This window comes from Mirounga angustirostris, unplaced genomic scaffold, assembly GCF_029215605.1.
Source record: "Mirounga angustirostris isolate CCGP_5_RB_7025 unplaced genomic scaffold, mMirAng1.0.hap1 SCAF_2, whole genome shotgun sequence".
Classification (NCBI taxonomy): Eukaryota; Metazoa; Chordata; class Mammalia; order Carnivora; family Phocidae; genus Mirounga; species Mirounga angustirostris.
Window position 1 is genome coordinate 115,580,862 of NW_026991710.1, and position 9,953 is coordinate 115,590,814.

Genomic DNA, 9,953 nt, shown 5'->3' on the forward strand with positions numbered 1-9,953 from the left:
TTTATAAATCCGTGTTGAACATTTCTGTGAAAAATCTGTGCCAAGTATATCTTGTTGGATGTAAGGTAAACATATAATCTTGTCTTTCTCTAAGAAATTACAAGCTCTTCCAAGGACTATAAAGAGCAGAAACTAATTAATTGTTAAATGATAAATGTATTGTGCCATTTTCTACTGAGCATCCTTTTTAAACTAAAAAATATAATTGCTTCTACTTCTAGTATTTCACACTTCATCTGAGATTTTATATTCATTTTTGTATATAATCCTATAACAAGCCTATGATGTAGACAAACTGGGTGTGATTATTGCACTTTTAAAAGGTTACACAGCTGGTAAGCACAAGAACCAAGTTATACCAAGAATTTTGAATCTCAGTCTGCTGTACCTCTCTTTAGAGAAACTTGCCATGCAAGAGCTGCTACCATTAAAACAATGTTATATATTAAACATATTATTAAATAGTGGCTTTCCATAAAGAATTTATCAAGAGTGAATGCAGAAGCATCTCTAAGTTCAAAAGAAAGGTGCTCCTAGATTCAATCTATATTAATAATTAAGATTATTTTCCCTTCCTGAAGAATCATGAAAGCAGTTATAAAATATATCTAATAACCCTGATAAAAAGTAATTTACCTCTCAATTTTAATTGAGGAATAATAATTTTTGAGGGGTATATTCCTGAGGCAGTATTTTTGAAGTTGCATTTACTTGAGAATTTCCCACAATTTAATGGGAAAAAATGTTTACTTGCAGAAGGTGAGTTCACATTCATACCTCAGGATGAAGCCTACTCTGTCCTCCAGAAAGGACAAAAAAATGTCTTTTTCTTTAAGATGCAAGCCTCTTGAAGCCTGGGGATCTCCTCCTATTTATCATTCATTGCTCTTCTCCTACTAGGAAACTGACTAGCATATGGGAAGAGACTCAATAAAATTGTGCTTAATTTAATTAAATCTAAAGCACAAACATTTGTTTATTTTTAGCCAGTTTCAACCAAATTATGAGATTTAACTTTTATTCACTGACTAAAATGGCCTTAATAATGAATATGTTTTTGAAATTGAGAAGCATAGATAAAATAATTAAATAACTAAAAGAAAGAAAAAATAAAAACACCTCTTTATATAAAAATGTAGCAATTTGAACCTTAAATTTCTGTTGCTTATATTCAACCTGATATACTTAAACTCTCATTTGATTTAATATTAACCTTTGTAAACATTACCCCAAGTCACTGAAATATTTTTTTAAAGATTTATTTGAGAGGGAGAGAGAGAGGGAGAGAAAGAGAGAGCACACAAGCGGGAGGGGGCAGAGGAAGAGGGAAAGAGAATCTCAAGCAGACTCGGTGTTTAGCACAGAGCCTACTTGGGGCTCAATCCCAAGACCCTGAGATCACAACCCAAGGCAAAACCAAGAGTCGGCCACTTAACCAAATGTGCCACCCAGGTGCCCTTGAAATATTTTTGATCTAGCTGTGGGCCAGAGGTTCAAGAGTTGGTTCAAAGTATTTCTTAAGTGCGTATACCTGCCTCTTTTTCACTGCCATCAATCAAGGCAAGAACACTGGCAGCACCTGTGAATTTATTAAATGAAAGAGCTCGACAGATTGGGTCCAATTGATTCAGTGAGAAAGTCTTCATATATGAACACTGATTAATGTTTAACTTCCTAAATTTTATACATGTTTTAGTTTTTATCTTATGCATCAGTTCCAGTTTTTGACTGCAAACAACTCTAGATAACTTCGGCAGAAAAAGAATTTGCAGAATTAATGAAGTCTGTAGAACCAGGCTTGGGATATAAGCAGGATCCAAGGATGCTAGTCATTTTCAATATGGTGGCAGTGGAGTCCCGACTCTTAACACAACTTACTCAATGAGGGCTCCTCCTAAATGGAGAAAATGTTTAAATTTGAGTAAGCTAAAATGGGTAGAGGTGTCTACCATATTTTTCAATTTATAAATTCATTGAAGTTATGGATTCATTTGTACCTCGTATTTGCATTCCTCACTCTGCTTAAAGCAATGTTGGTTATATTGTATGCAGTTTAACATCTGCCAACAGGCTCCTGAGTAGAGGTAAAATAGTCTCTTTCAAGGCCTGTATTCCATGTTTTCTAAAGCTGGATTCAAATAACTATTTTTATATCCCTAGAAATTCCATAATCAGAGAATTCAACACATGCTACAGAGTATCTTTAATCACTGAAATCTATCAACAAACATTTGTAAGGCATGCAAAACTCTGTAACATGTGCTTTGGGGAATCCTAAATAAGAAAAAACAGTCTGTGAACCAAAGACACTCATAATCCTGATACAGAGATGACATTTTTCTTATGGCAAGCAACTTGAAAAAAAAGTCTAAGGTAGCAATAAGCAAGAACATCTGATGTATAAAGGCTCTTGCACAGACATTAAGAAAATACCAAGTAACCAAAGATTAATGTGGACTGTGTTTACTTCAAGATCATGAGTATAAATTGATTTATACAGCCTGAATTCAAAGATGGATAACATTCTCCAAATAAAAATCTGATGAATAAAAATATCGTGACAGTTTGATTTATACAACACTAATAAAAAGTCCCTGCGATGCATTGTTAAAACAGGTTTTATAATATCAATTGTCAGTGTTTCAACTGAATGTATTGTCTTTCTAAAAAATTTTCAGGCAGTAGACGTGATTTCATTTCTTGAAAAATCCAATGAGTTTAGCATTTTGAAATTGACAGATTCAGTTCATTAATTTAGATGTCTGTGAACATTTCCCAGCGAATGATTTTGCTTCATAATGCATGATAGTTGCACCTTTTCTGATAAATACATTTGTAGGAAAGAGGAAGGAAAAAAAGATACTTTCACCAAATGAAAAATTCCCTTGGGATTTCATAATTTCATTTTGAAAAAGAAAAAAAAAAGGTTTGTAGAGATTCAAATAAAAATTTAATGGTGTTTCCCAAAGAACAAAGAATCCAATCAAGAAATGGGCAGAAGACATGAACAGACATTTTTCCAAAGAAGACATCCAAATGGCCAACAGACACATGAAAAAGTGCTCAATATCGCTCAGCATCAGGGAAATCCAAATCAAAACCTCAATGAGATACCACCTCACACCAGTCAGAATGGCTAAAATTAACAAGTCAGGAAACGACAGATGTTGGCGGGGATGTGGAAAAAGGGAACCCTCCTACACTGTTGGTGGGAATGCAAGCTGGTGCAGCCACTCTGGAAAACTGTATGGAGGTTCTTCAAAAAGTTGAAAATAGAGCTACCATATGATCCAGCAATTGCACTACTGGGTATTTACCCCAAAGATACAAAAGTAGGGATCCGAAGGGGTACGTGCACCCCGATGTTTATAGCAGCAATGTCCACAATAGCCAAACTGTGGAAAGAGCCAAGATGTCCATCGACAGATGAATGGATAAAGAAGATGTGGTATATATACACAATGGAATATTATGCAGCCATCAAAAGGAATGAGATCTTGCCATTTGCAACGACGTGGATGGAACTGGAGGGTATTATGCTGAGTGAAATAAGTCAAACAGAGAAAGTCATGTATCATATGATCTCACTGATATGAGGAATTCTTAATCGCAGGAAACAAACTGAGTGTTGTTGGAGTGGGGGGTGGGGTGGGAGGGATGGGGTGACTGGGTGATAGAGACTGGGGAGGGTATGTGCTCTGGTAAGCGTTGTGAATTGTGCAAGACTGTTGAATCTCAGATCTGTACCTCTGAAACAAATAATGCAATATATGTTAAGAAAAAAAAAAGAAGAAGAAGAAGAAGGTAGTGGGAGGGGAAGAATGAAGCGGGGGAAATCGGAGGGGTAGACGAACCATAAGAGATGATGGACTCTGAAAAACAAACAGGGTTCTAGAGGGGAGGGGGCTGGGAGGATGGGTTAGCCTGGTGGTGGGTATTGAGGAGGGCACATTCTGCATGGAGCACTGGGTGTTATGCACAAACAATGAATCATGGAACACTTCATCTAAAACTAATGATGTAATTAATGTATGGGGATTAACATAAGAATAAAAAAAAAAGAAAAAAAATTTAATGGTGTTTTAATTACTTTCCTAAAGGTTCTCTTAAATTTACCATATCATGTTAGACTCCTTTTGAGAAAGGTGATGTTTTGATACTGTAGCCTAGAGCATAAAAATAAGAAAGTTCTTTTCTTGCAGGGTCCCAATAGGAAATAGAATGAACGCTCAGATTATGATTATTCTAGAAAGATTTAATGAAGAATATTAATAGAGGGGAGCGGGGTGGGAGGATGGGTTAGCCTGGTGATGGGTATTAAAGAGGGCACGTTCTGCATGGAGCACTGGGTGTTATATGCAAACAATGAATCATGGAACACTACATCAAAAACTAATGATGTAATGTATGGGGATTAACATAACATAATAAAATGGGAAAAAAACCTTATCTGTAAAAAAAAAAGAATATTAATAAACAAGTATACAGGGTACGTGGAAAGAAAGAGACAGTGTCAGATCACAGGGCTGTTTCTAGATACCCAAGGCTCAGCCAGAGAAATACAGGATGCTATAATTACAGGGAAGAGCTTCCTTGAAAGGAGCCATGACCTATCTCCCACTCCCCATTCCTTCCAATCTGCTGCTTAGGTTTCTTCTATTGGAAGGCAATAATGTACACTTACCTCATCTGTATGGGAACAGAACAGAGAAGAGTAAAGAGCTGACCTGAGGGGCAAGTGAGATTAATCTAGCATCTAAAAATCTCAGATTAAGTTCCAAGGTTCTTAGCTTGTTATCTGGAAAAAAAAAAAAAATGCCCCTGGGATTTTGCTAAGCTAAAAACCCACATTACAAAGATCCATGGCAACCTCCAATAGCATATTTTACTGAATAATAAGAAAACAGCAAATAAGATTAGTAGACATTAAGAGGTCAATGATAAATCAAAGTATGACTTTTAATGTACTAATTTCCCTGTTGTTTAATCAAAACATAAAAAATAGTTTATTCACCTGTACATTTCTTAGGAGTCTGACAAAGTTTTGAAGAAATCTAAAATTAAAATAAGAAAACGTTTCAAAGGTAAGTCAATCACGTTCCCTTATTTTAAGTAAATAACATTATATATTCATTATTTATTATTCAAGAAACATTTATTATAAGTCTACTATGTGTTCAGTATCATGAGTCCTTGGCCTTTGGGAGTTCAGTATAGTCAAGACTCCAACGGAAAGCAAACTTTTATGAACAGATTAGTCGTTTAAAACATACTGATTTGATGAAACTCTCAAAGTGTAAGTTCTTTCAAGTCATTTACCGTTCATGAAAATATTCCTTTTCCTCTCCCTCTGTTTATTGCTGTTTTGATTTGTGCTGAACAATCAGCATTTCAAGGATCAGTTATGTGTTTGGCTTTACTTTTTAAAAAATATATTGAGTTATTTGGTCTGCCTAACATCTTAAGTTTGGAATATCCATCAAATTGCAAATTTCCCAAGATCAGAAATCATGTTCTCTACTCCACTGGCAATTTTATACTTTCTTATTAGGGGCTACAAACAGAGCATATAGTTGCAGATCTCCAATTTAAGTTCAGTTTATCTCTGTGCCGGACTGAATGAATTGAGTTGTGCCTTATTTTTAGACATATATTAAATATCAAGCACACAATTGCCAAATGTTTTATTATGATTTGATCTACCTTCTTGAAATGGTATTGAATTTTTCCACAATCTATAGTGTTCTATTAGAGAAGGATTACTGTTAAATTAAATTAGTTGAACTCACATTTTTTATACATTTTACTGGCAAGAAACATTTCCAATTCAAAAGCTTTAAAACAAAATGGCTGAACTCTCTGCAACCCTCTCAGCTGCATTACTGTTGCATTTGAAACAGAGCTCACCCTGAATATTCTACTCTCACAACTGAGGTCTGAAAGGGAAAGCTGCAGTGAAATTCTGGGATTCATCTCAAAAGAAGTGAGCCAAACCAAGACCATAAAATTTCTCAACTTAAATGTTATCTGGCTCACCTCTTTCAGATCCTTAATATATTTTAAATGACACAGAAAATGTGAAACCTTAAAAACAAGACTCAAAAACAACTTATTACAGAAATTTGAGAGAATATTTACTTGTTAACAGAAAAATAGCACTGATTTTAGGAAATACTAGCTTTGTTTCAGTAATACACAGGTTTAATCTCATGACCCAGACTCACAAAGTGGCAAGTTAACCTACTGCCTTAGATCTAAAGTTTGTACCAGTCAGAAAAAAATAAGCAGTTGTCATCTTAATTACTTTTGAGGCAGGGAGTTCTTCTTTCTCCATCCCCTTCTAGCTTTGTACCTCAAATCTACAACAGCTAGTTTTAAAGTCAACAGACCTAGAATAAACCAAGTGGGCAGCGGAGAGTGAAAAGAAAGGATGATGAGGATGGGATTACCCTACTTCCTGGGAAAAATAAATCCATAAGTAAAGTACAATATTTCTGAGAAAATAAAACCTAATGATGCTGAGTTTAAAGAATAGAAGTTTTGTTTGGTTTTAAGGTCTTTTTAGAGTAATAGACAGAAGAAATTTTCAGAAGAGAAGAATATTTTCCAGAAGTCGAGTGTTAGAGCTGAACAAATCAACCTAAACTCCAGCTGTGGGTCTGGAGGGACCCGTGACCATCACCAAGACAACAGGGCATCTGAGGCAAGTACATTCCAACCATTTATCTTTTAACCAAAACTGACTCTTGTAGGAGCTCATTTCATTTAAGAATTTGTAAAGCAAGGGGTGCCTGGGTGGTTCAGTCAGTTAAGCATCTGCCTTAGGCTCAGGTCATGTCCCAGAGCCCTGGGATCAAGCCCCACATCAGGGTCCCTGCTCCACAGGGAATTTGCTTCTCCTTCTCCCTCTGCCCCTCCCCCTGCTTGTGCCCTCTGTCTCTCTGTCTCTCTCTCTCAAATAAATAGATAAAATTAAAAAAAAAAAAAAGAATGAGTAAAGCAAGAAAAAAATTGCTCATGTTTGCTGAACAATACAAAAAAAAAAAAAAAAGAAGAAGAAGAAGGGGGCGGGGACTGTGAAATCATCCTGAGGATTTATGGAAAGTAAACACTTCTGAAAATATACTACTGCTGTATCCAGACAAAATGACAGGAAAACATTTGCCATTCTAAAAGAACAATGCGAAAGATATGGCATGTATGAAATTAGAATGAAAATCCATCAGGTAATATGAGGTTGAAATGAGGATAAAAGTTAATATGGAAGGAACTGCAAAGAATCTAAAAATTATAATTTTCTGTGAAGATTCTCCAAAACAGAATTTCTAACAAGTGTATCCTGGATAAACATGGCTCCGTAGGCAGAGATAATACAAAGAAGACTCATCCACAGCTAGATTATAATGAAAGGCAATTTTAATTGTGTACCATAGATTTATACATAAAATATTGTGTCCATTTCAAATTACTTTCTTAGGAAATGTGCTTGTGTCCCAAATTCCCTGAGCTTACTACTTTACAATGTTCTATTTTCCACCATGTGGGTCATTTAAGGACTTCAGCTTTTACTGAATAAAACAGGAAGTCACTGAAGGGGTGAAATGCAGTGAAGCAAAGGAAAGAGTAATTTGAGGAACGCAAGAAGTTTAAACAGGACTTACTGAGTGACAGGGTGGGGAGGTTTAGTTAAGAATGAAAAAGGAAGTAAATATGGCTCCCGGCTTTCACACCTGGGTGACAAGCAGCAGTGATTCTGAAAAAACTCAGACACTGGAATCCAAGAAACTTTCAGGTGACGTCATTAGATATGGAGACACATATAATACAGATTAATATAGATATGTAAGTAAGGGATATAATCCCTAATGAAGCTAAAATTTAAAGAGCCAAGGTACAAATTCCAATGACATATAGAACATTAATATGTCTGAAATCTTATTCAGATTCCATTTTTTTAGTGCCGTCAATATTCTGTTCTTACCATGAAATAGAAGTGTTGCAGAATAGCGAGTTCATCAGAACCAAAGTGCAGCTTATTTGAATTCAGACTCACTAGGCTGGTTGTGTGAAAAGAATCAATGAGGAACAGAGCTGTGCCACCCAAAGAACTGATGGAGGCAAGCACATTTAAAAAATATGTCAGTGACTTACTGGGGCATGACCTGAGTAATGCATTGCACTTTGGAAAAGACAGTAGCTGCAGTTGACAGAGTATGAAGTTGGGAGGCAGTCAACCACAGAGTTAATTCATTTTAACAAAATCTTTGTGTTTTGCTAAGAGACAAAAAAAAAATGACTTTATGCTCAAAAATAGGCCATGTAACTGAAAGCCCAAGACTATAATCATAGAAAATAATCTCTCAGCATAGCATTTTGGAAATGACTCTGGGTTAATGACAGTCACAGTACCATTAGCCCATCTGCATGCAGAAGCAGAAGTGTTTCACAGAATAAATTTAAACTATGAAAGACCTTAAATTCTTATGTTATACCCTCACAGCTAGCTCCCCATGCTACTAACAAACATGTCATTCCAAGAGGCAAATAAGTAACATTTTCAATGCGAGGAACTTTAAGTTGAATAAATAAAAAGGTATGCATATAGTTTTTCCTGCCTCTAATAAATGTAAGATGAGGTGATTTCCCATGTGAAATGTAATCAGTATGATTTTAACCATTTTGGCACTTACATTTATGATGCTCACATTTTCTACTGGTATATATCCTGAATGACACGAAGCTATCATATTTTTCTCAGTTAAAAAGTACTGCTGTGTGTGAGAAGTCTCAAAATCAATGTAATTTTTAAAAGCTAGCCAAAGATATTATTCTTTGGATACTGTGTATGTCATAAACGCATTTAAAATATTTTCTAGCTATGCAGGAAGAAACAAATTCAGAAATTATATATGAAGAATGGTTTATAGGTTTATTGTTAACCTGTGTACAAATGAAACTACAGTGCTCAGAAAAAGCATGTAAACAATAGTTCCACAAACCAGTTTGGCTTTAATAACCCAAAGCCTGCATAACTGCGAAGATAAAACTATTAATTTGTGTTATGATTACAACTTTAAAAAAAAAATCCCTGAAACTGGAAGTATACTTTACCAAAGACTATCAGCAGAATTTACTGTGTACACAACCTGTTCGAAATTGACCAAAATTGAATTGAAAAGGAATTCTCTCTTCTGGACAATTTTTATTTTTTTTTATTTTTTTTTTCTTCTGGACAATTTTTAACATGTGTAAAGTCTGAGAATAAGAACAGCATATAAAAGAATCACATCTAACAGATGACATGTGGTTCACTTTTATTTCATAGCAGTGGAAACTATCAGAACACTGCCACTGGTGAGATAGACCAAAATAAAAAGCAAAGAAAAGCTAAGCCAACATATTTCAAAACTGAAAGTTTTGGGAAATATTGCTAGTCATTTTCAGACAAGTTACTTGGTTTGTAAGTGAAAGAGCTATTTGGTGGGTAGTGTTTAAGGTAAACCCTTCATTATGTCAAAAAAGTACAGACGTTATTTTCTCTCAAATTGTTCATTTTATAAAATTTAAAAATATGTACTCATGTATTTTTAAAATGTAATATTCCGAACCGCATCCCCATGACTCTTCTTGAGGAATACAAGGTGATAATTCAGTCTTCATCCTCAGGAGGCACATATGAACATAACTATTAGACTGAGAGAGAATCTAAAGCAGTGTTACTCCAAATGTAGACTACAGACCAGGGCTGGTACACACACAGACACAGAATTTAAACCCATCAATGAGCTAAATTCAGAAACTGAGAGTGCATATTTTATTAATTCGGCATTGCTGTGACACATAAATATGTTATCACTGTCAGTAAATGTCATTTGGAGTTTAAGTTCTGGATAGGATTAACTTCTGATGGTCCAGCGGTAACCACAGGAAAATATATTTATTTATAATATTTA